General features: G+C 39.2%; 1 protein-coding gene and 1 long non-coding RNA gene across 2 annotated transcripts in view; one reads left to right on the top strand and one right to left on the bottom strand.

Annotated features, from left to right (window-relative positions):
• Nucleotides 1-24,628, bottom strand: part of myocd (myocardin) — a 122,895-nt gene that overhangs the window by 25,592 nt on the left and 72,675 nt on the right. The gene's annotated exons all lie outside the window — the stretch shown is intronic.
• Nucleotides 7,609-9,053, top strand: LOC143419941 (uncharacterized). Its single transcript, XR_013099967.1, has 3 exons — nt 7,609-7,649; nt 8,718-8,859; nt 8,943-9,053. It is a non-coding gene; the product is annotated as an uncharacterized LOC143419941 (long non-coding RNA).

The following is a 24,628-nucleotide window of genomic DNA, read 5'->3' as shown; positions in this document are numbered from 1 at the left end:
ATCAGACTGGAAACACACGCTAGAAGACCAAGTGGGCTTTACACACACAGAGGAAACAAACAATGTGGACAATGTACAATAAATAAAAGTATTAATGGCTGCCACATTTTTTTTAAAAACTTTAAACAGATATTGTCTGAAAACCTGATTACTTATCATTTATTTTCCTCACAGTGACTGAACTGCAGAAAGTAGCAAGTAGTTCTTGTACTAAGCCTCACTGAACTTTATTTTAAGGTGATGGTTAACAATTGTTTGGCAAGAAATGAGTGACTCGTAAGACAGAAGTCTAACATAACTCGAGATTCTCTTCCAAATATGTTTACATTTTTTCAGCAAACACAGCCTCAATAAACCAACATGTAGGTAAATAAAAGACAAATTTAGCTTAATTAAATCCATTATCCAACAATCTGTTAGGCCCAGAAACACTGACCACACCACACAACCAATGCTACAATGGAAACACAAAAATATGTAGGAATGTTTCCTATTTAAATCCAAGAAAGTGGAAAGAAATCCTTCATTTCTTAACAGGGCTTTTATTGTGAAACATTTTCAGGAAGCTGGTAAATAATCGTTTGTGGCAACTTTGACTACAACTCCATCTGAAATGCTGGGTTTCAACTGAATACTCGTTTATACTTTAAAAAATACTGTATATGCCAGTTGTGAAAACACTTTGATTTGAAGTCCAGAGTGTATGACTTTCCAGTCACATTCAAGCCAAATTACTTCACACAGTGCTAATTAGGCTAATCAAGCACAGACAGACCAGTATCGATACATTTTATGCCCAGTAATGATGACTGATTTGCCAGAGCAGCGTAGGGGAGGGACTGAACAGCATGAATATGACAGCTGCAAAAGTTTATGGTGTCACTGTGACTTTAAGTATTTAAAGAAGTGTGTCGTACAGCTTTCTCTGTCTCCTTTCAGATATTTTTCAAGGTGAACTTTGACCTCGGGCACTAACAATAGTAGTATATTATTGTGACATTTGAAAATTACCCATAACAACTGCTGGTAATATAAAGTTTTACCGATTTTCACATTTGCTTTGGCCTGGACGTTAACCCAGCTAACATTAAATCATCTACAACTACACAAAATTTGAAAATTGTGGACACTAAACAGACAAACAAACATAACCAATTACTTACATCCTCTCTTAAGGGGGGAAAATAATACCACTGTAATGCAAAAGTCGCTATTTACAGTATGTGAAGGAGCAGACTCTGAGGAGGATTTAAAGCATGTTCTGAGTAACATTATTTATTTTGCAGCTTTAAATTTGAATAATTTTCAGACTTCTGAAACCATGAGATATACAAACAGGCGTCCCTTGTAAATGAGACATGCCTGCCTCAACAACAGCAACACTGATGACCACTGAAACTGTCTAGCATTTAAAATAAACCTCTCTGAGCTACTTGTCTTGACTTTTTGTACAATCACTGAGCAGTTTATATTATATTCTCCTGTCCTCAACATGTGATCCCCACCACATAGCACGTTCTCCTCTGAGGGCAGCCTTCGCCAACTGCTGCCCCACCGGGTGCAGAGCCTCCTAAACCTCTGTCGACATTGGATGTCGGCTGGACACATCGAGGATTTCACCGTTGCTGTTTATCCTTAGATTTGAATGGAAAGTTATATGGAATATGATCCGGAGCATGAAAAGAAAAACACCAGGAGCAGTGAAGGTGTGCAAGGGTCCAGAAAATATACTCTTTCATTTCTTAACAGGGATTTTATTGTAAAATATTAACAAGCATTGTCATTTTAGTTTGTTTATTACTAGCAAATTATTCTGTATTATAATATGATGATTCAAAAGAATTCGTTTTTAAGAAAACTCTCGCCTCCTTTTGACCCTTTCTCTTTGTATCCCCCTATTTATAGGCTTTTCTCCACCTCAACTTTGGCTAGAAAGTTATTTTTCCATTAATTTCCCACCCTGCCCGTTTTCAGTTTGCTAAATAGAGAGAATACCAAAGACAAGTGTGTGATTACTACAGGCCTTTTCTCCACACTGTGTAAAAACTGCAGCGAAAGAGGGCTAATCAGTCATTGAAAGCTTTTTTCCAGCAACAGCTCAGTGCTTCTGCCTCGCTACTATCCATTTTAATCTCTTCACACCATAAACACTGCTTGGTTTTTGTTGCCGAAGAGCCCCTGCACACACCAGTGAGATGCGCACACCAAAACACGCAATAATTTAAGGTAATAAATGATACGGTCTATCTGTTTGCTGTTAGCCCATGTGCCTGACGTGTGCTGGAGTGAGCTCCAAGAAACCCATAGGATTCTCAAGTCAAATATTTACATAGAAGCTCCTCGGGCTGTAAATCTATCCCCGACATTCGCAGGTACATTTGTCTTGCGAGTACGCTGAATGAACACAGGTGCACGCACACCGACACGCACACACGAACCGGTCCCGTCTTAATTAGCAGGTGAAAGTGCTTAAAGGGAAGTTCTGTCAGAGGGTTTGACAGTGTACACACAGTGTCTCAGACAGATTCCTGAGGAGGTCACCCAGCCCTGGCTTAATCCTCCCCTTTAATTGGGGCCTATGTCAGCGGATGTGACAAGTCTCATCTGAACTGTCTGGAAGCGCACGTGTGTTTGTGTGTGTTTCAGCGTGTGCGATAAAAGCACTAAGAGAGCAGATGATCACACTCATACAGCCGTGAGACAGTTCTGAGTGCATATTTTTTACATTATATACAATAAGAATGCAGCAGAGTGTGTGTTGATGGTCGGCTTTTTCTTTTCTGTGATGCATATTTCAACAATGTTTCTCTGATGCAATTACTCAAATGTCTGTGCCTGGAGCATAAGGCAAGAGAAACTGTTTATTGGCCAACTGTGCAGACATGTAGATCAAAAAATGACTGTTAGTGTTTTGGGTGATTTCTTGTGTTTTAGATAACGCAGATGTGACTCGCAAAAATGGCCAAACTGGACACAATGTAATAAAAATTACATCTAGTACAAACAGTTATTACACACGACGTGTCTGGACATTTTTTAACGACATCGTCACATTGTCTTTTCCACCAGTTCCAGTAAATGATGAATCAGTGGTCTGTAGGAGCCCCTTCTGCTGATAGGAGCAGTCGCATCGTATTTTAAATGCTTGGAATATCTCCTGTCAAATGCCATCTGTGGAATCCAGCTGTCCTGCAGCCATTTGCCTGACAGAATGTCACAGGAGGAAGTGTACTAGAATGCGCTGTCCAGTGTGAATGCAACATGTGCTGGACATTGTGTGGCCTTGTAGAGCATGCAGCAGCTGTTACATGACACCCGACTTCAGAGAAAAATTGAAAACTTATCTCCTTCATCCCTCTATCTTCAACCATCCTGTCTCGTCTATCTTCCATCACTTAGGTCTTATAATGAGGTGGAATTATGGCAGACTGACTCACAAAGCTTAAAATACTACAAAACCACATGTCATTTGGTAATTTATGCCCAAACTTGTCTACTAGAATACACCAGGTCATGGGCTAGAGCTTTGATTACGTGATTGTCCAGCAGGGTTCTGAAGGGTGTCACTTGAGCCACCAGGTGATGTGAGCATGCACAGAGATAAGCTTGATCTGTCAGGGTTGAGGCTGAGCTTAATTATGTGGCTTATCTGAACTATCACTGTTTTAAATTCTGTGTGTGTCTGGTAGCTAGCCAGGAAACTAGTTATGGCCATGACTCATTTCATCTTATATCAGCCAATTTGTTAGAATATTTTAGAATTTAAAACACACACATATATAAAGTCTGCATTTATATAGCTACATCTATCTATATATCAAATAGATATGTTAAGCTAATAGATAAACAACTATGGCTTGTGTACTTGTGTAGTAGGTTGTTAGTCCATTGTTTACTTCAGCTTTCTCCCTGGATGCACTGCTGTTTTTATGCTGCTGTTGGGGTTCATTTCTGTTAGCTGCTGTTAGTCAATGTTACTAAAACTTTGAAGTTGATCTATTATTTGGACTGTAACAGTAAATAAACTCCCACATGAGAGTTTATATAAGGCAGTGGTTCCCAAACTTTTTTTGCTAGGCCCCCCTTTGTTTTACAAGAAAAATGTTATAAAGAGCTAACATCTCTAAATGTCAGGAGTAGTTGGTCGTTACAACAAGTGTTTGTGAACTAAAAATCAAGAATGTAGGATATTGTTTGTCTGTGATGTCCGAAAAGCAGTTATGCAGGGGAGACCTACCTCGGCACTTGTGCAGGTGAAGCCAAAGGGAAGATTTGCTTCACCATATTTTCTAGTCTTTGGCTTAGAATGAAGTTGGTTTGGAAACATATTCAGCGATGCTTCATCTCCTGCTTTGCGTTTGTGTGGGCGCCCCGTGCTAGCAGTGTCCAAGCGTTTTTTTTTTCTTCCTTTTCACACCACGCCCCCCCTGCAATGGCTCTTCGCCCCCCTAGGGGGCAGGCCCCACACTTTGGGAAGCTCTGATATAAGGTATGTTAATCAGAGTAAAAGTGTGATTTTTAGGCTACTCAAGCCTAACATTATTTGGCATAATGCATATAACCAACAGTTTTTGTTGTTTAGCGGGGTTGTTGTCTCACTCCTTCATGTTTTTGCTTGCACGATATCTGAGCAGTGCTGATGAGTAAAAATACTTCAGAAAAAAAATTCTGATTGAGGTTGTCAAAATTCATGCATGAAAGGGTTAAATAACAATAATTACAATGAAACACGTAATACATCTATGGTAACATTAAAAAAACAGTGCGTGGCAGGGTATGTAGTGACACATCAGTGTCCAATGTAGTGGTTTATATGCAAGGATACCATCAACAGTGACACAAATACAGGAAAACAGTGTTTGAATAGCCGTCCACTGTAGGGTGCCGACAAAATATTAAAAATTAAAAGAAATTTACCCCCACGACAAACGAATGCCTAATTCTCTTCTCCTCCACCTCTGGTGTACTATGTACAGTGTGACCGCTTTCTAACCACATATATAAAATGTGATTAGAGGAACAGCAATGTCTCTCTCAGCCATTGGATTCAATATGTTGGCTTCCACAAACTGGCACCGCTCCGATGTATTTTTGTTTAGGTATTTTTCTCATTTTAGTTTATGAAAATGCCTCAATTTCCTGGGAAACATAATTATGTTTTTTACATGCCCCATGATCAAAGCTGTAGGATATGTCTTTGATGTTAAGTATTTAAAAGGATTCATCACTTGTTAATGCAATGATCTTACACAGACTGTGCACACCTGACACTCACTATACTCAGTAAGTATACACACACACACACACACACACACACACACACACACACACACACACACACACACACACACACACACACACACACAAGATTCAATTTTGGTCATGTTGTGAGATCATATGAACCCCATTCATCACAGATGAACAAATCTGTGCTCAAACTGCATTTTAACGTTTCATGAGCATCCATGATTCGATTGTATTCTATAAAATAATGCCTCGTGAAAATTCAAGCTTAGATTCTTTTATAAAGGTCTGTTTTGATCTTCTACCAAAGATATCCTAGCAAACAAGACAAGTCCTGTTTCATTTACAAAGACATGAAGCCAATCCTGGTGTGTCTTAATTGACTAACTGAAAAAGGAGGCATTTTCATTGGACCACATTATATCCAAACTGGCAAATGGTAAATCTGACCTGAACTAAAAACAGCTATAATACAGAAAAGATGAATATATTGTTGGAATTTCTTTTACTTATGTATTAATCACATTATTTTATTGTATGAAGCCTTGGTGCCACTGGATTTTAACATGTCTCACACTCATACAGTAAGACAAATGGTGGGGGTGTAGTAAGGAACTTGGGGGGAAGCAGACCACGCCGCAGGAAGAATCTTTGTCTCTTCGAGGACTCTGGGAGTAGCAAGGCAGTGTGAATCTTAAGGTGTGAAACAGCTGTGTACTGCCTTTTGTTCCTGAAGAAGGTATTTAACTGACAGCCATGTTAGGCTCGAGAGACTCTGCTGACCGTTTGCCCCGCGATCATGCAGCCTCTCCACCAACTTGGTTTTCTGTTCTTTGTGTTTTGATTAAAGAATGTTAGCTACCGCTCACCGCTCGTCTGCAGGCTTTGTTTAAATGGAAAACTTCCACAACAATTGAAAACTTGGATGTTCACTACCTGAACACCAGGTTCTATGGCCAATTATTTTGGTAGGTGTGTATGTGTTTGTTAAAGAGTCTCAGCGGCCTTGGTGGCAGCAGCTGTGTCCTATCAGTGTGAATGCCTTTGTGCTGGTCTACCTCAGACAGCAGCTCTTGGTCCACTGTCTCTGTGGTGGTTGGCTCTCGGGTAAATACTGACATTTAAATAAGCGGTTAGAGAGATATATTAGAGTCCTGCACTCATACAGCCAAGCAGGTTTAAAATAAGTCTCACCCATCCCAACAAGAAAAGATGAATCAGTTTAAACAAGTCCCCGTTGGGACTTGACAGCAAGTATCTTTTTCATGTTGTGCCTCGGTCAAAACAAGCAGCAAGCATTTTTATCACTGATGATATCCAACTACTATTTTCAGGTCACTATCATGTATATTTTATTTTACTTATTAAAGTTTAGCCAAAGTATAATTAAATATAGTATCAACTTGTGATGTAGTCAGTGTTGGGAAGGTTACTTTTAAAATGTATTCCATTACAGAATACATGCCCCAAAATGTATTCTGTAACGTATTCCGTTACGTTACTCGATGACAGTAACGTATTCTGAATACTTTGGATTACTTAATATATTATCATGCTTTTTACAACAACGTGAATGTACTATTGCTGTGTGATTTGTTACTATTACTGAAGGTCCGCAACTCCGAACTGTAGTAAAGGGACCTTTGACTAATACGGCGGGGTCCCTGTCAGCTCGTAGCCGAAAAATAGCTTTACTTTGTTGTGTGGGTCAACTTTTCTTGCGAGAGACAGAGAGAGGCGTTGAAAGACTGCTTATTGTTTTCGGAGGAAAACACGAACACGGTGTACAGTCGAGTCTTAATAGCTTACTTACAACTGGGCTCGTCAGGCACTCTTCTTGGCTGAAGTGGTTATTATTATATTTACATGCTTCCAGCTCCCGTTTTTCCTCGATGACAACTCGTACCTTTCCACGCCCCTTTTTCTCCCTCCTCGCACTCACAGACCCATGACGTGTATGGCAGTCCATTCTCCCTGCAGCACGGACTACACTGCCCATGATGCTACATTCTTTAGAGCTATGCTTGTAGCATTCTGCCTGTTAGCTTAGCACAACAACAACAACAACGAAAAGGCGCTCTCTCACCCAGGAAACACACAGTCGCAGAGAGAGAGAGCGTCACCCTGTAACCATGGCAACCGTAACGCTGCCGCCTGGAACAACAGAACGTAGCTGTCAAACAAAACCCAAACAGTCCTGACCCGCCACAATATGAAACAGGAAAGTACCGCAGTGTAATCCATTTATTTCAACAAAGTAACTGTATTCTGAATACCACCTTTTTAAACGGTAACTGTAACGGAATAGTTACTCATATTTTGTATTTTAAATATGTAACGGCGGTACATGTATTCCGTTACTCCCCAACACTGGATGTAGTGGAATTTGGATAGTTAAGAAAGCTGTGAGTAACATGTTTACATGTACCTTTGCTACATACATTAGCTTGCTAAGCCCTAGCTAGCATTTCTGTTCAAAAACCCAAATAGACAGGGGCTACTGAAATATTGCCTAATACAGTATTTCAGCCTTCCACAACATGTTGTAGGGCTGATGCCTAACATGGGTGCACTCTTGTTTGTGTCTCTTTGAGGTTTAACTGACAGCTGCTGCGATGCAAGCTACACTTGTTAGCATTCTTACTTAACTAGCTTACTTTATATAAATATATAGTTGTTTTTTGTTTCCACTATAAAACATGAGAAAGCCAATGGGGTAATATAAGGTTAGATGATGGCAGTTGGATAAGTTATCAGAAAGTCTTGAGAGTGATTCAGTACTTTATCAGCAACCAATCAGCCTTATCAGAAAGCTGAGGGGTTTCTCACGACACAAGCAGACCAACTAAAAAGAAAAAGAGGACTGAAAAAGGAGGCGACTGTGAAATGCAAACAGAGTCGCCGAAATATAAAGAGTATGAGAGAAAAGGGCATAAAGTAAAGAATGAGATTGGAGGAGACAGAAATATAGGGAGAGGCAAGAAAAAGAGTTGGGGGAGGCTGGGAAAGAAAGAGCAAGATGTGGACCGGGCCAGACGAGGAGTCAGGTTCAGCGTTTCCCTCCGTCTCTGAGCTGCGGTTATAATGAAGTTCCAGTCAGAGTGGGCTGAATTCAAAACCAGAAGTGACAGAAAGATGAGGCTGAGCCAGCACTCTCCCCTCCTGTCTCCCTTCAAATCCCTCATCTCTGCTCTCTCTCCATCTTTATCTGGTCTGCGCGTCGGTCACCTTCACTCTGCGTTCTCTCCTCGGGCCTCACGGGGTCCGAGCGGCGCATGTCTGCCGCCAGGTTGGAAATGTCAACATGTGTGAGAGGCACTGGCGCTGCGAGCGATCTGAATGTAATCCCAAAACACAACAACAGCGTGAGGGAAATAGATTTTCTCCACATTATGTAAAAAGCTGAGGGGACGTAGTGTTTTGTACTTTTGTGGTTGTTTAGATTTCGCCAATTGACTTTGCCTCCGCTGTAGTCTGCAGGCGCTGGCGTGCAGCCAAGCTGGGAGGAGGTGGGTGTATGTCTGCGAGGCTTCAACAGAGAGACGGGCCTGCATCACTAAAGCTTAACTGTAACTCCTGCCTATTACCAAGGCCTATATGTGCTGGCTTTATGTGGTATTCCCAAAACTTCACTATCAGAAATTTAATAACTCAAAGTCTGCTTTGTTGTTGTTAATGTGTGTGTCCGTGACTAACAGGCCAGATGAAAGGCCCATCAAGAGGAACCACCGGGTATGCCACGCAAATGTCTTTCATCAAGCTTGACGGAGCCACAACGAGAAACCTATTAAGTAAAAATTTGTGAAGATGAAGTAGCATGTTTGATTATTAGCTGAAATAATTTCAGGACAAACTGTTTTGTCACAGCGTTCGGTGGAGAGACGATCAGCTGTGTTGACACAAGGCAGAGAGCCACTGCCTCAAAGCTTTCCAAATAGGAACTTTACTTTCTACAAACAAATATGTGAACTCAGTACACTGCAGTGTGAAAAAATAAATGAAGTAAGATGGTGAGAGCTCAGGCATGGCGCTTAGTTAAAAAACTAAAAGAGATACACTATTTTTGTTTTTCTACATCTCATTTTTAATGAGAGTTCACACAGAAGAGAAAAGAATTAATTTGTACATATTTGTAGAGCACGTTTAGTCCCCACATATTCAAATATCAGAACATTATTAACTTCTGTCTACTTTCAGCCTTTCTGTATTTTGAATCCTCTTTTTGGACTTCCCTTTGGCTTCACCCACTAACAATCACGGCAGAAGGCCTCCTGTCACCACGTACTTAGTCATACTAAGGCATCTTTTCATGTGGATTCCCACACTTTGAGAAAACTGTTATTGGAAACTATTTAAATAAAGCTGAGATGATAAGTATTTCAAATATAAATAGTAAAACATTTTGAGGCTTGATAAATAAAAATAGTAAGAAATACCAAAATACTGGGAAAAGTATTCATCATGTAGAAAGAAATTTATTCAATCATTACTTCTGATGATGTTCATAGTTTATAAAAATATTCTTTTACATGAGGTATGAGATATGAGGTCAGCAACTTGAGTAATTGATGGCGCAGTTGATCAAGAACGGAAGATAGATAGATAGATAGATAGATAGATAGATAGATAGATAGATAGATAGATAGATAGATAGATAGATAGATAGATAGATAGATAGATAGATAGATAGATAGATAGAGGGGAGTATTGTACAAGCCTTTAAATATGAGGATTGAGAAAAAACTCCCATGGTTTAAACATTTAAAAATGTCATCCTTGATCCACATCTCCATCACCTGACTGTGACAGGGAGACACCCTGATGTAGACCCACCGCAGAATCATTGCAGAACTAGTAACAACTCCTGGTAAGAAAAGACTCACTAGTGCAAATATTTAGCTATCTAGATCTTCCGAGCTGGTCCAGCACTTCCTAAACAGCCTGGCTGAAATGACCTGTCAGCCAGCACATTCTTTCTCTCAATGAGGACCAACCGGAGCCTTGTTTTTGTTTGTATGACCCAACCCCAACGAGCCCGTCCTCTGCACAACCCCACCACTCTCCCCGCCCTCCACCCACTGATGTCTGTTTGACAGAGTAAAACATTCCACTCCAGACACCGATTCAACGTCGGAGTTGTGTACTTAAACAAAAACGAAAAACTGACTCACTCGAGTCCAACTGCTGTGTAATGTGATCTGGGAACAGAATTTGAGGTGGCTGACAGACAGCAGACAGAGGGGTTGCCACGGGCCACAGACTGATCCCTGGGTACAGAGCTGGTATCTGCTGGCATGGACTCCACTTGACCCTCCAGGACCAAAGACTTATTTATAGAGGACTACATCTCTGTGTGTCTGTTTATCTGTCTGCGTGTGCACATGTGTCACGTGTGTGCATGTTGCCTTATCAGTGCTGTGAAGGATTCATCAGGAGTGGCATTTTCTGCCATTCGGTGTTCAAAACAAACACACAGCTGTATGTGCTATCGCCACTCTGTGGGATGTTGAAAGGCCTGACTTATGCGACTTGTCAGTAAGAAATTATGCTATCGTCATGCTAACCCATTGATTCGCTACATTGGCTTCTTTATTATTTTTTTTCTCGCAATAAGTAATTCGCTCAAACAAACCTTTCTTTCTTCCTCGCCCGATTCCAAAAGCTGAATCAACAAAGGGGCACCAACAGCTACATGGTCCTGCTTGCTTTTAACACCCCAGGGACCCTCAGTAGGTTGTGATCAAATGTTGTTCTAGGGTTCTGAAGGGGTCTGGATGTGTATTTTTTGTTGCATTTTTTTTCCTGTTCTCTGGTGTGATTGTGTGTATTAAACCCCAGCACACCTTTCCAGGCTGTATGGGTTTGGAAACCTTGGTCATGACTGAGAGTAATCGGATAGTGGATGCTGTTGATTCATCTAACAGGATTGGGAAATGTGGAAAACGACCACCTTTGCTTCATTGGTTGTGGCAGTTTTCTTTCCCTAGATGTAGCCTGGGTTTGGATATTGTGGACGGGGGAAATGAAAGAGACAACCTCACTTATGATAGAGTGCCAGTGCAGATTTTAAGTTATATTTTTCAGGCTTAATTACTTTAGTTAGCCATCTATTTGGAGTGATTTTATTATATTTTATTATAATATAAAAACAGTTCATCAAATAAAGAAATAATAACAATAAATATATAAATAAAAATAATTTAAAAATCTGTGCAATTATCTATGCAATTTAAAGAACATTTCATCTACATAAATATAGACACTGAGACTTGAAATATTATGACGATTCCTCTGAAGGACTAACAGACCTCTGAAAGTGGTCCATGATGTCAGACACCAAGGTTTTTAGCTGCAGTTCCTTTCTGGAAACTGTGAGATGCTGATAATATAATAATTCCAACCAACTCTCTTATGGGATCCTCCTCAAGCTTTAAGTGTCTGGACAATACCTCAGACTGTTTCCTTAATGGTCCTTGTATTTATAATTTTTCTTTAGCACTTTGTTAACTAAATCCGTGCTCTTTTTTTTCTTTTTTCCAAAAATGAAGGTTATTGTAGATAAGATACAGTCCACAATCTCTTTTGTGTTTCTTACCATTTTAATTTGTGAAGTCCAGAGGATATGCTTATTGAATAAAGACTGGATGCTAAGAAGACAAAACACTGGCAAGTGTGAGCTGAAGCTGGAGTCCAAGTTAGTGAAATTACATCAATATTTTTAAAGATTATTGCCTATTCCTTTCCTTATTGTGTTTGTCTTGCCTGTTTCCTTGTAATGAGATGAAATATGGCAGAGAAATACTTTTTGACAGTAGCACATTTGTTGTGAGGTAAAAGAAAAAGAAAACAAAGCTTTAGATGTGATCTGGGATCTTTCAAGCTGCTTTTATCTAACTTGATCATTATTAATCTAGATACCCCATATCTCACATAGGCCAAAATGTGTCCTTTGCATTGTATTTTATCTTACGATACTAACTCTTCAAAGTTACAGTAATTTGTCTCAGAGGTAGTATAAACAGCTTTGCATGACCAAAAAACCTTCTATAAAAACAGTATTTTACTGTAAGTATGTCTAAATCAAGACCCTGCAGCTCAGCTTTAAGATGCAAAGCCTGCACATAACTACTAAAAACAAGAGAAATCTTAATGTGGAGCGCTGACTTTGTAAATGCAGAGATCGGGAAAAAACCTGTTCGTTACCTGTTGACATACTGTACATGGTAAGATCGTCAGCGCAAGCAAGAACAACGTCTCTACACAGTCCACAAACTTTATGGGATCCCAACATTTTTTTGTTTGAGCTTTTACATGCAACAGGACTTTATTTCATCGTAGCACAGACAGCTTTAAGACACAAAACGCTCACATATCTTCTGATGATCACGCTGTGTACGGTCACAGTGTTCAGTATTTGCACACAGCACTGTCTTTGGATTTACTCAGTTTAAATCACAGCAGCTAATTAGAAATTATACACACTTCAAATCCAAATCCTATTGCAATCCATTCTATTGCAGTTATAGTTGTTACTTTTTCCATGTGGCATTTGGTTGAATGTTATAATTTAATTTGCTGTATCTAGCAGATTGAGTCTAGTAGTCAGGAATAACCATAAGAAAGATAACATTTAGAGTTCAGCACAACACACCGCTACAACCACAGCGAGAACTGACTCAGTGCATGAACTTGGTGGGTGAGACGAATGGTGTGTCACACTGACCAGAGGTGTCACTTTATGTCTCCCCCCCTCCACACACACATCCGCAGCGAAGTATGATGTCATTGGCTGCCTGTCTGCTAAGCGGTGGACCAGCGCCATGATCACAAGCTGCACGACTCACAGGCTCCACACGAGCCGAGAGAACGAGGAGGAGATGAGGGGGAGGGAGGAAGAGTAAACAGCAGGAAAGGAGAGGAGAGACAACTCCACAGTGTCCTAGACCACAAAGAAATGATGCAGAAACACTGCCAGCGATTCCTCCTTAACCCAGTGTCTGATATCATTTGACTTTTTGAAATTTACACTTGTAGTACAGCACCTATCAGCATAACAAGTGCTATGTAAAGGGCAGTGCAGACAGAGACTGGAGGAGGGGTTAAAATTAATGATGTAACCCATTAGTTTTGCTTTGTACAATACATTTCTGTTGACCTTTTGAATCAAGAAACAAAGCCAAAAAGAGACGATGATTCTGTTTTTTGGCAAATATTTCTGCAGTCAAGAATGAACTATGAAGCTGAACTTCTGTTGCCAGTATACAGTAAAAACAACCAAGTATTTGTATGGAGCCGTGGAAATGCCTATAAAGAGGTTAAAAAAAGAAGCACAATAAAGCATGTAAAACGAAGAAGTGACACTGTACAGTAATCACCTGTCAGAGATACAGCCCCAAGATCTCAACAGAACAGTGAGGAATGGGAGATGTGACAGCAGAACTAAGTGAAAGTGACCAAAAATCACATTATTACTGAATTTGCAAAAAAACAACACATCTGTCTTTAAAAGACTATGTAGTAAACCACTTCTCTGGAGGGGAAACAACACAAATCATAGCCTGTATGATGTAAAAGATGTCACTGTGACAGCCACCATTATTTTTATGAATGGGTTCAATTTTTGCAAAACTACTCTTAACATACTATCTGGTGGGATAATTTGTTTTCATACACTGTATTTCCAAAAGTCTTCACTCACCTATTTAAATCATTTAATTCAGGTGTTCCAATCACTTCCCTGGTCACATATGTGTGACATCAAGCACCTGCTTCTACACACAAATAATCCCAGGAGAATGGTACGTATTTGATTGCACTACGCCAAATGTAACGTTCTTGTGAGTGAATTTGACCTTTGACCTTTGACCTTGAGCTTTTATGTTAAACCTCTGAGGTCTACCCATAACCTCAGCCTAGCCCTATATTTTGGAGATATATTTTGGCAAACACTGACTTTTTGGGGAGGTTTTTAATGTTTTTTTAAGCATGTCAATTATTTTTGTTGTTTTTCTCAGGAGAAAAACTTAATAAAACAAAAATTCAGTATTATGTAGCTCTAAGGGGTCAACGTCAAAGACAACTTAAACAGAAGCCTTCTTTTAGTCATATGTTATTGTTATTGTAATACCCACCATGTTAGTGTAGAGGCTTATAAGTAACATTGCATTCACATGTCTTTCTTTAAATATAGGAATTTATTTACAGGACAATAAATAGCTGGCTTTGGTTTAGAGTTAATTCACATATCCACATAACACTGCATTCTAAAATAAGTGCGCACATTTTAGTTTACACTCTTATGTATGATTAATTTTTTGTTTTCGGAGTTACCTTAGTTGCAGCTGTTCCAGTCCCTTGATTAAGGAGCCAAGAGGTGGAAAACGGGCGGAGCGAGCTTTAAAGGAATACTACAAATTGGTTCACGCCATAACTCAGGACCATTCATTATGTTTGGTTTAGTTAGGTTTTGTGTGTTTTACCCCTTCTCCTGTTTTTGTGGGCTGGTCAGCCACTATTTAAGTTTCCCCTTTGTCTTGTTAAGTTAGGTCAGTTTGTATGAATTATCAGTTGTGTTGTCAACTTTGAGTGGAGTTTTGTTATTTTGACCTCTTTTATGGGCCCAAGATTTTGATTCTTTTTGCATGAGTTAACCAATTATGTTTTTTGGGTTAAATAAAAAATCATTTTTTTGGATTTTAACCTGTGCCTAAGTTTCCTTCACTGCTCGGTCCATCACACAGACATATACAGAAAAACAATATATACACATGTACACATACTTGCATTTACAAATACGAATATATATGTAAATACAGACACGTATGTGCTCAGACAAAACAAATGACATGAAATGACAATTATTAAGTCTGAAATGGAGGAAGAAGTATAACATACTTATTAATCCCTACCCCATGCTCAACATTCTATTGAATCCCACTATTCATTGTTACCCCTAATTCCCATCATCACTTACCCCACACAATAAACAAGGAGGACATGTGTAAACATAGCTACAGTGACAGATATAATTTAGCATAGTTATATATACAATGGGTGATCAACTTTATCAGTTTCATATTCTTCCAAAAGCAGTTTTCAAAACATCTTTATGAACTAATGCTTGAACATTGCTGTAGGACCACAGTTAAACTGTTCCACAGTTTTACCCCACAAATGGTAACACAAAAGGTTTTAACCTTTGTCCGTGCTTTAAGAGTCTTCAGATTTAATTTCCCCCTCAATTCATAGTCCCCTGGTAACATTGTATCTGGCTTTGTACATAATCTTTGCAGTTTTATATTTTATAAGATCCATAAACTTCAGAATTTTTAATTTCAAGAACATAAGGTTAGTGTGGTCTCTAAATCCTGCTTTAGTAATCATCCTGATTGCTTTTTTCTGAATTTTACATAATGGTTGAAGTGAAGTTTTGTATGTATTTCCCCAGATTTCCACACAGTATGTCAATATAAGTGAACAGTAAAGTACCCGGAGTGATTTGGAAGGCAAAAAATGTTTAGCTTTACTCAGTAGAGATGCTTCTTGACAGTTTAGCTTGTATATGCTTTATGTGAGGTCTCCAGCAGATTTTGTTGTCTATTATCACACCCAGAAATTTTGTATGAGAAACTTGCTGTACTTCAACATTATTTATTAACAATTTTGCTCCAACATCTTTTTTTACAATTTCCAAATAACATAAATGTAGTTTTTTTTCTTTCAAATTTAGTGATAACTTGTTTCTGTCAAACCATGTTTTCAGTTTAATCATTTCTTGTGTGACAATTTCCAAAAGCTGCTGTGAATTCTCTCCAGCACAAAAAATATTTGTATCATCTGCAAATAAAATAAACTGTAATATATCAGATGTTTTACATATATCATTGATGTACAGGATAAACAGCTTTGGTCCCAATACTGACCCCTGTGGAACTCCACAAACAGTCCAGGCACTCTGATTGATATTCACCAATCTTCACAAATTGTTGCCTGTCTCTCAAATAACTCCTTACCCACTCTAGCACCACTCCTCTAATGCCACAGTACTCCAGTTTATCATGATTAATTGTGTCAAAAGCTTTTTTTAGGTCAATGAAAACACCAACTGTGCATTGTCTTTGATCTATATTGTTGGTGATATTTTCAATTAGTTCCATTAATGCCATGGATGTTGATCTATTTGGTCTGAAAACATACTGACTGTCCATTATTATTTTATGTTTATCTATAAATTTGTCAAGTCTATTAATGAAAACTTTTTCCAGTATATGGGGTATGTCATGAGATGTCCTGTTTTTTTCCTATTTCGGTCCTTGTAATTTTTCAGTTTATTCTGTGTTCAAACTCAACACTGGTTTTATCGTCTTAATCATAAATGCACAAACTCCTAATGGAGACAAACAGTGCAAGAGCAGACAACAGTCTGATAACACCTCTGAAGGTGACAGCTGTCTAAAGAGCCTCTGTTTGGTGGAAACAGATGCCTATCTTAACCTCTTAGGGTTGTGCGTATGAATTCACACACATGCAGACATCATCACATATGCAGACACCCGTCATCTGTGCTCTATACTTGCGTGCGATGTGAGACACTTGCTGCCGTGCTGACAAGGAGGACTTTCAACCTCTGCATACTTTACACAAACCTGCAAACTGTCCTCTTCATCAGCTTGACTGACAGCTCAGAAATGCTTGGGTTTCTTGACGTGTTCTAAGTCGCAATTGGTCAGATAAACAACTCTCAGAAGCAGACAGCATGCATCTTGTAAGGCAAGGAAATAGAAGACAGCAAGTGAGTTCTGCAGACAGACCACTGGCTTTATCTGTCTTTGTGTGTCCATTCCATTAGTCAGGCCATTAGTGAAACAGATAACAAGAACCTTCCTTTCTTTCTCTCCGAGTGAATGTTTTTTCTGACTTTTTCCTTTCATTAGAAAATACAACATTTACTTTTTCAGTCTTGTTTGTTAATTAAAAAATGTATTTCTAAAAAAATAATACTACCTTGACATTTAACACACAGGAACAGGCAGACAAGCAAAGTCAACTCTTCTATTGGCAAAAAGTAATCAGACTGAATGTATCAAGTGTGACCTCGTATTGTACTGCAGGATTTGGCTGCACAATGACTGGGAACGTGATGCTTGGCAACTCTTATCATTCCTGTCTGTCAAACACAGGAATACTCACAGCCTGTGGGGACGGCTGCCCGAAATTCTCTGGAGAGGTCTGCTGTTGGCTCAGACTCTGCAGGTTAGAGATCTCACAAGAGAGAGGACGGCAGAGGAACTGAATGGGGTACTTTATTATTGTTGATTTTAGTTAAAGAATTACACCTGTCCATGACTGAATAAAACATAATGTACAGGTACAGTGATGAATGATACATTTTAATAGAGACAGGAGGTAAAAAGTACTCTAACCTGACCAGCTGTGATTGTTTGTCCATGAATTAGAGAACAGGACAAATAGCAGAGATGCTTTTGATGTTGAGATGTTGAAACACGAGTACACAATCTTTTCAGTTTTTAGCATGATTTTTACGACATATCAGTACAGAAGGTCACAGATTCACAGAGGGAAATGCTGCATCAGCTTCAGAAAGATGATACTTCCTGCACTTTTTCTCTTCCTATATCAGCACTGATGTGGCAGTTTTGGGTGCAATACTGAGGGGTGACACCTATTGTTCAGGAGAACACTACAGGTCAGCTTCCCCCACGACCTGGCCCCGGATAAGCAGAAGAAAATTGATGAATGGATGGCGACTTCTGGGCGAAGGCTACGGACAGTGTGAAATGAAAGGTGGAACCATGAATGCTGGCAATATTACTGCTAAAGGTTATAAACTGTCAGATAGGACGGGATGTACAAGGAGTAACAGGGAAAAGGTGCACACAGTTGGACTATATGCTATAAAACATGGCAAAGCTAAAAGAATCTGGAGATTTTAAGGTGGTAGCAGGGGAGGATGTAGTGAGGTGCCACCAAATAGAATCAGTAGTAATGAGGAGGGTCATCAGAGTGAACGCAAGAGGCAAGGATCAAATGGCAAAGGCTGTTAGGGAGTAGTTAAGACAGACACTGCTTGGTAAGTGTATCCACTGCAGAAAAAATGATGATGGTGATGGCTAGAAATGTGCTTAAATGGTACATGTACCATCTAAGACAATGCACGTATAGTTTGAAGAAAGTACATTTTCATGTTCCAGTATTGCCATCCTTCACAGTTTGACCTCATTCCTCTCTTCAGATTAGAAGTAAAATCTCTAGTTCATTATTTCACAGTAAAGCCAACTGACATAAAGCTTAGTATCATTTAACAGTCATCTATATCAAATCATATAAACAGTGGATCAAAACTCAGATACCTGTTCCAGCGCCCATTTCATTTTAATTAAATTTCCAAGGTGTGTTAAAAAGGAAGCACAGTGTACATATACAGGAAATTATGAAATTTGATTGGTTGTCCTGAGCACTAATCGAAGAAAATATATATTAAATAGTTGCCAGACAACTGGCTCAGGTAAAAATCTAAATATGAATGTTAGTATTTCGTCAGGTGAAACCTTTAAAAATATGACCCTCAGTGCCATGTTGCATTTGGCATAAGCAACATTTATAACAAAAGGAAGAATCTGAGCAATGCATAGTGAAGCTTATTAATCCCAACACTGACCACTTTCACAGTGAGCAGTATTGGGATGAATCATCCCAATGTGGGTGAGTCACAGTGAGTGAGACCTGATTTAGACTTCTGCTGGAAATCTACATCATAACTTACAATGGCTTGGAAGTTTACGGCATAGATTTCCAGCATGCTTAAGTCAGATTAGTCCTTTGGTACAGCACGTCAGAGTGTTTTGAGTCTGAAAAAAGGAAAATGGTTGGAGGATGGGGCAAGACCAAAACTATTGCACCTGTATCAATGAACTTTTTTGAAATGATTGCTTCAAAGGTAGGACCGTTCACAGTCAGCTGCAGTCTTCAAAGGAACTTTGTTGCATCAAGACACCAATAAAATGGCAGTAATATTGAGTTAGCCTGCTATCAGCCTGCTTTCAGTTTGTGAATGAATGTGGTCAAGTTGACAATTACATGTAATCTGTGTGTGATAACATGACTAACTAAATCAGCAAAATTGCAAATTTGTTGCCTTCTGTTGAAACTCATATTCTACAGAAATTCACAGTAGCTAGTTACATTCAGAGTCGACAGAACATCATAGTTTCCTCCAGAGATAGCGACACAGTTGCTGTAGGAAGACGACTTAATTACAAAATGACATAGGTGTGATTGCCTAGGCAACCTTTGTAGTAGTAGTAGTACACATGATGTTGAGGGTTTTTTCATGCTCAACCACTGGGTGGCCACCTCTGGATCAACGGTTACAAATTCAATGCAATTATGTTGCAGCTGCATATTTTTCCAGGTCACAAAGATGGTTGCCATCCTAGTTTTACTCCAGTGTGACAGAACCATTAGATAATTACAGACAGAATGGTTGAATTCTTAAAGTATCCCTCGTCAATATGTTTTGTACAAAGGGCACAGGTACTCTCCATTCCACGTTCAGGACCAAATGATAAAAAAATTAGACTAGGTGATACATAATGGAAACTGTCAGATTTTTGAGTAAAAGAAGGATAAAATTTGCCTAAACTAAAAATAAATCCTTGAGGTTTTAAGTGTTAATGCCATTTATGCCAAAATGTGGTGGATTAGAGTAAATGCTTTGACAAAAAGTTTCTAAAAATTCCTTTTTATGCTGTTAGGATGTAACTTTTAGCTTCTATTCAAGTAGTTATTTTAGTAACAATAGAACAATGTATAAAAAAGATGGATATATAAATCCATTGCACTCAAAATGACGTTGTTACATTTACAAGAGTCTAACTTGTAATTTGAACAAAAAATGTTTCTATGGTCAACGTAACTAAATCATGCAGGATCTGCATGAAATTTATTTATTAATTTATTTAGTATTTAGTATTTATTTAGTATTTATTTATTTATTGTCATTGTCAAGAACAATGAAATTGCGTTTGGGGCTTCCATACAACCCCCCAAAAAAGAAGAAAATAATAAATACCCCTTAAAACCCAAGTGTACATATTTAACCCAGTGTGACTCCAATGCAATAAGACAATCCTTAGCAATAATGTTCGTAGAAATTCAGACAAAGACCTGAGAAACATGACAAAATACAACAATGCAACCCATTCAATATTATTGTACTGTGAGATATGATATCAGATATGATAGTTATCTATTTAAGAAAGAGGGGGGGGGGGGGGCAGGAGGGGGAAGAGAATAAAGATATGATGCACCAATGCAGACCAGTTCATTGCTATTAAGAAGTTGGATATGGTTATTGTCCGTGAGAGGGGGGCAGAGAGTTCAGGAGCCTCACAGCCTGTGGATACAGGCTGTTGGCCAGTCTGGATGTTCTGGCCTGTATAGACCTGTACCTTCTCCCTGAGGGCAGCAGATGGAAAAGGTGGCGCGCAGGGTGATGTTGGTCCCGCAGGATACTGTGCACCCTCCTCAGACAGCGAGTGGGGAAGATATTACTGATCTCTGGCAGACTTGTTCCAATAATTCTGCCAGCTTCCTTCACCACCCGCTGGAGTGCTTGCTGATCGGCCTTGGTGCAGCTGGGGAACCACACTAGAAATCCATACGTCAGAACGCTGCTGATGGCACAGTTGTAGAAGTTCAACATCAGAGATCTGGGAATGTGTGCGCTCCGCAGTCTCCTCAGGTAGTAGAGGCGCTGTTGGGCCTTCCGTACAACTGAGGTGATATGGTTGCCCCAGGACAGGTCCTCGGTCACAGTTACCCCCAAGAATTTAAAACTGCTCACCCTCTCCACCGCCTCACTGCCAATGAAGAGAGGCAGATGGTTGTTATGACCCCTCTTCCGGAAATCTACAATGATCTCCTTGGTCTTTTTGGTGTTTAAGACCAAGTTATTGTCGTGGCACCATGACTCTAGTTGTTGCACCTCTGTCCTATAGTTTGTCTCATCATTGTTGGATATAAGTCCGAGCACTGTAGTGTCATCTGCAAACTTAACAATGAGATTGGACGCGCAGGAGGAAATACAGTCATGGGTGAAGACACTGTATTATTCTTGTCGAGTTGGACTGAACTGCAGAAAAGAAGTTGATAAGCTGGAATAACAGAACTGCATAATCCTAAAATCCTTTCCATTATTTTTTATGTTCATTTAAATAATAATTTTTTAACCCTTGTATGGTGTTCGGGTCTGTGAGACCCGTGTTCAGTTTTTTTCAAAAGAAAAATTAAACAATTAATTATTTTTTCACGTGTAAATGTGTTGTGTCTTTCCACTCACTCCACTTGATTATAACTGATTTATTTATAACATTTTATATAAAAGAAAAACGAGAAGCACATTAATTCATAAATGTGATCTAACAAAGGTAAAGGGAAAAAATTAACCATGTTTGCTGTTCATATGTCTTGTAATTGGGATTAAGTAAACATCTGTTGAGTAATTTAACATAAAATTGTTTGATAGTGTTAATTTGGAAAGCCAAAACTCTAGCGGGTCCACCAGACCCATGAACACTGGCTGAGTAACAAAAATACGAACACCACACAAGGGTTAAGTGTAGTTTGCGAAGTCCTATTCCAAAGCCTCAAGTTGAGCATTTCCACTGTCACCATTGTTAAAGTCATGAGTGAGGTGCAAATTTGATTAAGAAACTGAGGGACTCTGCACACTCATAAGGTTTCAGTCACACAGGCTTATACTGGTCGGACACTCTGTGGCAAGCTCTGGTCAAAGATGGTGCCGCACCAAAAACCTCCTTGTTATTTCTTTGGTCGCTAGCAGATTACTTCACTCACACATTATATTGCATGGAAGATGCCAGGCTGAATCTGAATGCCTGAAAAAAAGGGAAAAAAAGGGAGGTTTTGGAGGAGCCTGGTCAAAGTCTGGACTTAAATATAATTAAAATTCTTTGGCATTACCTTAAATGGATGATTTAAAAAAAAAAACAATGGGACTGAATTAAACAATTCTACAAAGAGTGGGCAAAATTCCTTCACAGCGATGTAAAAGATTCATTGAAATTATTACAAATGATTGATTGCAGTTCTTGCTGCCAAGACTGGCATGGTCCGATTGCCATCTTAATGGACCAAAGTTGCTTTGAAGACGACAAGTGGTGGTGGCGGATGTGGCCTTTGAAGCAACTGTTTCATAGGCAACAATATTGCAAGATTGTATATGATGGCAATAATTTTGGTAATGCTGCAGTTGTGACTGTAGCATTACCACTGAAACAATACTTCAAGGAAATACTGTGAAGAAACTTTCAACCCTGAAAAGTGGAGCTAGTGTCACTAAAGCTAATACTTTGACATTGTAAAAGCTCTGAAAACATAATTTCTCAGTCGGCTTGTCACTGTGACTACTAGGATCCAACACCAGTAAAAGAGCCCCTCCAACAAAAATATCTGGCTCTCCGACAAAGGCTAAAGTTTCAAGTTCTTGTTTACATAAAAACTTACACATGCTTATGTTACGACCCGGCTCAAAGGCTGTAACATAAAAAAAAGAAGAGAGATGAATACCAGAGTGTTAGTGAGACGAGGTTTCATCTTAAAATGGCTGGTGCCACCAAGGCAAAGACAAGTGAGCTCCCCGGGAAGCTTGCCTCAGGTGTGCTTTTATCCACAGCTGACTAGGTGTGGCCAATTAGCACCAGCTGAACACATTGAGATGATTAGGGGCTGCAGGGACGTAACACTTATGCACAAACGTACTGCTGATTAAAATGTACATACACTGGCTATAATACAATAGCTCATGTATATCCCAATAAACATGACCTCTTCAAATCTAATACTGCCTACTCTCTAGTTTCACAGTGTAACACAATCATATCACATCACAATCGATATATAATCAAAGATATATTAACATACACTGCAGTACCTTAGTCAGGCTAATCATAAAAATGTGATCAACATACATGGAAAACAAGGAGTCCCAAGCCAAGTCTAAAGATCCAAGACATTACAGAATTCATTGGTGAGATTGCCAAACGTCTCAACTTTAGCCTTGTCTGTCCAAAGGCCACCAAGAGATATGAGTGACATGGAATGAAGGAGGTATACCTTCATACACAGCAATCCATGTGGATAGGTAAGTGGTATCGTCCTCACAAATCCAATCTAACCACTTGCAAATAATTGTGCAGACAGTCTGCCTTAAAGATTTGATTTTAGAAACAAATCTGATTTGGCAGCAAAGCCCAAATGTGTTTAACCTCTGTCAAACTTAATCTTTCTGTCACGTTTCTGTTTGGCAGTTGCACTTTGCAGTTTTGAGTCTTCTAGCTCTACGAAACAAAAGACTTAACAGAAAGATGCTGTTTGACAAAACATTTGTTTCTCCATATTTTATTTGTAACACCTGTTGAACATTTGCCATCTGACATAAATCTTAAATTCAAAACCGAACAACCTAAAAAACCCACTCTTCAGCTTAAGATCTTTGTGGCCTCAAAGAAGAAAAGAACTCACATTCAAACAAGCCCACATACTGAGAGAGAAGTTGTAAAGTAAATTGCATTGTAATTTATGGAAAATTAGCTTTTTATATGGAGATTCTTCGCTGTCCATCAACGCACTCAGAATTATGGCATATGTATTCTTAGTAAGCCTGTGAATCACTCTGTTCATTAAAAGGAATCCTTTAGATTTTTTAAATGTTTTTACTCCGATTTGAGTCAATGTTGCAGTGTCCATTGGGCTGTATTCTGGGAGAGCACAATGTGTTTCTATCATCCACAGCATGACCTTAATCACAACCAGGTGCCGCACATTCAAATTAACATATGGTTCTAACTTTCCTCCTATTTTGACAAATGCATACCTGGGTTGCTGACTAGTAAAACCATAAAATGAATTCTTCTTTTTTATTATTCACAACACAAGGATGGCGGGGAAAGCAAGGTGGAACAGAGCTGAGAATGATTTCACCTTGCATGCAACCCTCCTCTGCTCGTGTTGTGCACCTTAATACATGACTGTGATCACAGTTATTAGAAGCAGGACCTTTTGTACTTGGCTGATCCAAAATCTTTTTCTATTTATTCATAATTTGGGGTTATAAGTTACATTTGTAGTGGGCATTAACAGACTAGAAGAAAGACTTTAATGTGATATTTTCATGATCTGCGACTGCAGTTAAACAGATGGATTCGTATGTTCAACAAAAACAAACCTACAGTCTCCATTTTTGCACTTGAGGACTGCAAATATCACTGAGAGGTGAAAGGTTTGCATGTCAATACAGGAATGTGGCGTCAGTGCAATGTACATAGCAGGTTCCTATTCATCA

Source organism: Maylandia zebra, linkage group LG8 (assembly GCF_041146795.1).
Source record: "Maylandia zebra isolate NMK-2024a linkage group LG8, Mzebra_GT3a, whole genome shotgun sequence".
In the NCBI taxonomy this organism is placed as follows: Eukaryota; Metazoa; Chordata; class Actinopteri; order Cichliformes; family Cichlidae; genus Maylandia; species Maylandia zebra.
Note: the sequence above shows the minus strand (reverse complement) of the source record. Positions and strands in the feature narration are given on the sequence as shown.